This window comes from Coptis chinensis, chromosome 1 (assembly GCF_015680905.1).
Source record: "Coptis chinensis isolate HL-2020 chromosome 1, ASM1568090v1, whole genome shotgun sequence".
NCBI classification, from domain to species: Eukaryota; Viridiplantae; Streptophyta; class Magnoliopsida; order Ranunculales; family Ranunculaceae; genus Coptis; species Coptis chinensis.
The window spans coordinates 69,218,577-69,222,957 of NC_141456.1; positions in this window are offsets into that span (position 1 = coordinate 69,218,577).

Here is a 4,381-nt window from a genome sequence, read left to right on the forward strand (position 1 = left end):
AAGGGTAAAGGGTTTTATGAAAGAAAATGGCTTATTGTAAGGCTCAAAAGGGTTTAACATGATGGTCCTACTAGGTGGGATAAAGGTTGAATGGGTTCACTAATTGACCTATCAGTATGATACTCTGTTTCGAATAGACTACAAGACCTAATGGCTATCTCCCCAGTTGATGTCACTTCGTGATTAACCAAATCAACAAATAATGAGACTATATTACAACGATATAAAGAACTGAAAGATGTTGAGTCACTAAGACTCGGATTTTTCATAAGAACTCTCCAAAGAATGGGTATAAATCTCAAGTCTCACGGCTAAGTCTAAAAATTCTACTTCCAGTTTCTAGGGGTTTAAATCTCTCTTCTAGCAAAAGTACACAAAACTGACCAAGTACTATGGTGGTGCCTTGCTAAAGAATTCTATCAACAAGAACTATGTCCGAGCATAAGAAATAGTCTAAGCGGTAATGAAATCAATAATATCAACTATCTATCAAACTCAACACTAAGCAATATAGAATATATATACCAGACTCATCATTAAAATTCATTTTTCTCATGCTACTGATATAGAAACAAAAATATTTTTGTTTTTGAAAACTAATTTTCGAAATTCATTTCTCAAGTACACCCTCCCCCTACTTATGCATGCATTGACCTCAATGTATAAAGAAGTAAATGAAATGGATGAGAAAAAGGTAGGATATTACCATTGATGCCGAATATCAGAATTAGTTCAAGAAACAAATTTTTAGGTCTTTTTACGTCAGATCCCCAAGACGTAATGTGAGCCTTTTAAAGTCAGATCCTCAAGATTATATATCATGCATTATCAGTTTGGAGTGAGGAGATCAGATTTTCTTACCCAAATCTGATGAATGTTTGGAGGACGAGGAGGTCTCACCTTGTGGTTTGTCAAAAATAATCCTTGATATGCTGGAAAGATTGCTGGTGAAGTTGCTTCTCTACCTTGAACTATTTCAGGTCTGATGATTGTGTGATAGGCCTTGTGGTTCCTCTGTGTAGAAGATTGACGAAAATCTTTCTTTCTAACAGGACAATAATATCTGATGTACCCTTTACCACCATAGTAATGATAATAGATATCTGGTTGACTGCACTCAAGGTGGGTGGTAGACTGGTTCACATACTTCTCTCGTTCAGACAATGATGGTGTAGAAGAGGCTTCAACAGTGCAATGCTTCTTATCAATATGGTCTATTTTTACGCTCGTAAGACTCATTTCAGTTTCTAGATTCTGTTGTTTTTCCAAAACTTCTTTAAGCTGATTCTCTAGCAACTGATTTTTCTAGGCAGAAATCTGTTGTTCATCCTGAAATGTAGAGTTCATCTTCTCAAGGTATGATACTCTCTCTGCCAATTTTCCATTCTGCTCACGTAAATCCTGAATTTTCTGTAGAGATTCCAAGAACATGGCTAGCAATGCCTATGTGGTTGGGTTCTCAGTTTCATCACAGTTTTCTGTAGATTGAGCACTCTCAATTGTATCTTCGAATGGGAAGGATTCTTGTATCATGCTATCAAGGAAGTACACCTCTCCACCTTCGGTGTCATCACAATCCTTATGCGACAAGTGAAAGATTTTTATGTCCATTGACATCTTACCAAAGTTGATCTTCATTTCACCGTTATGACAATTTATCAAAGCTTTTGCGGTAGCGAGGAAAGGTCGGGCTAGAATAATTGGTATTTTATCAAAGGCTTCCTGGGTGTCTATCACAATGAAATCCACTGGATAGTAGAAATCGGCTACTTGAACAAGAACATCCTCAACTATGCCTATGGAAATCTTGGTAGAGCGGTCAGCTAACTTCAATTTGACTTGTGTAGGCTTTAGGTTCTCCAGGCCCAATGCTTGGTACACATGATATGGCAAGAGATTAACACTAGCACCAAGGTCTAAAAGAGCATTACCCGTGAATTTTTCTCATATCTTGCATGATATTGTAGGACTTCCTGGATCTTTGAGCTTGACTAGAGCTTTCTAATAGATAATAGATGTTTTTGTCCAGCTAGAAATGCTCGCTTTGGAACATGAGTACTTCTCTTTATGTTGCATGCATCCTTCAAGAATTTGGCATATGCTGGCAATTGCTTGATTGCTTTGAGAAAGGGGATATTGATGCTATCTTTCTCAAATGCCTCCTTCATCTCTAAAAATTGCTTTCCTTTTTGGTTTGAGCAAAAAGCATAGGAAAAAGTGCATTTGGTACAAACACATCAGCATGTGGTTGCTCTTCTTTCTCTTTGGTATTCTTGCATATCTTGTCTTGACAAATGGGAGTTGAAAGGATTTCTCCCACTTCCTCTCGAACTTCATTTGAAATCTTGACCGATTGCTCTTTAGCAATGTCATCATGAAAAGGTAAGTCAACCTTGTTATCTATCTTCAATCGTGATTTGAGAGTGGTAACTGAGCTAACATGATCATGGAGGTGATCAGTACTAAAAGTTCTCCCAATGTGGCATACATCTTCACTCTTCGATATTGGTTCCAATAAGCTAGGTTGAATGGCTTGTGTCTTTACAGACAAAGCAGTAGTGAGTTGGTCAACCTTGGCCTCTAGAGACGCCATTCTAGAACATTGACTTGCCTGAGATTGCTGGAGATTGAGCTAAGACTGTGCAAGAAGCTCTAAAACACTTTCAAACTTCTGATTTTTCTGTGATAGCAAAGTAATTGCGTTCTCCAGGTTGGCAGGTGTGGCATAATTTCTCCTAGGATCAGGCACTAACTCTCCACTTGTATTAGAATTTTGTTGAGAGTATAATTGTTGTTGAGGGACCAACTGTGAAGCTTGACTTGTTTGTGGAATATAACTTTGATCTTGAGAACCTGGGGGTCCAACGTTCTGTCTCCAATAATTGCCTTGAAAGTTATTACCACCTTGGTTGGGCCTCTGAAATGAGTTTATATTGTACTCTCCAACTTATGCATGTTGATAGTAACCAGGACATTCTAGAGTTGTATGGGAAGTGTCTGAACAAACTTCACAGTATCGGCTAGCTTGCATGACTGGGAGAGATTTAGCTTGAGAGTTTTTGATCTTGGAGGGATTCATGGAGAACTGGTTGAATGTCTTACTCAGAGTTTCAATGCTGGTGGCCATGCTGGCCAATGTAGACTTCAGTTCTTGATCTGATTGTTCATGTGCTTGGTAACCAAATTGCTTTGGTTCCCCCTCCATGCTAGCGACGTCCTCGTTACCAGTAGTCCACTGTTGTGTTTCTTCAGCTAAATTCTCGAGAAAGTTGTAAGCTTCCTCTCCATCCATTGATGTAAACTTGCCTTTATGCATTGACTATATCATCTGCTTGTTCATCATCGAGAGTCCTCAATAGAAAAAATGAGCCAGTGTACTCTTGTCGTATCCATGATGTGGACATGAGACTAGCAGATTATTGAATTTCTCCCAGCTTTGATGATATTCTTCAGTCACCTTCCCTTTGAAATTATTGATGGCTTGCTGCATGGCATCTGTCTTCTGGGGTGGGTAGAACTTGTTCATAAACTTCGTTCTCAACTTCTTCCAGTTATTTATTGAATTGATCGGCTGTGCAGTTAACCATTCAGAAGCTTTACCTTCGAGTGAGAGCGGAAAAAGAATCAACTTGATACTCTCATTTTTGATATTCTGGTTCTTGAAAGTTCTGAGGACTTATAGAAATTTGTTCATGTGAACATATGGCTGAACATTGTCTGAACCATTGAACTTTGGAACAATAGAGATTACTGATGCTCTAAGTTCAAACTGGTTAGATTTTGTCTCTGGAAAAACAATACTGCTGGGTGGGTCTCCAATGATTGGCGAATAGAAATCGCTCAACTTCTTCCTCTGTTGTGCTTGCATGGGTGGGATAGCTTCAGGATTATTCGGTTCCATAACACCTCCATCATTGCGTGCGGCCATTGTATCAATCATGTCTAGTATTCTTGCTATGCGAAGATGATGAAAACTATCCTACTATGCTTGAATGCAATTAAACTAATATGCAACTATTCTAAATTATTTTAATATGCAAAACTACTTTCCTTCAACTGGGTTGGGCTTTGTAGCTAGTATCTTGCCCGTTGTCTAAAGCTGTCTCTTCTAGGGTTATGGTGAATCATTTGGATTGCTTAAGTACCACGGCCCACAGACGATAGTCCGTTTGTCAAGATTCAGACAAGAAACACTAGAGTTTGATGTTTCGCTGTGTTGGCTTATAATTTCAATTGTTGAAAAGGTCCTAAATGCAATTATACTAGAAAACAATAAAACGAAACTACGATGCAACTATACTAAGAATGAAATAAAAAGAATGAAGATTTGACTAACCTGGATGGTAGATCTTGTTTTCGAGATGTCCTTCAAGCTTCTCTC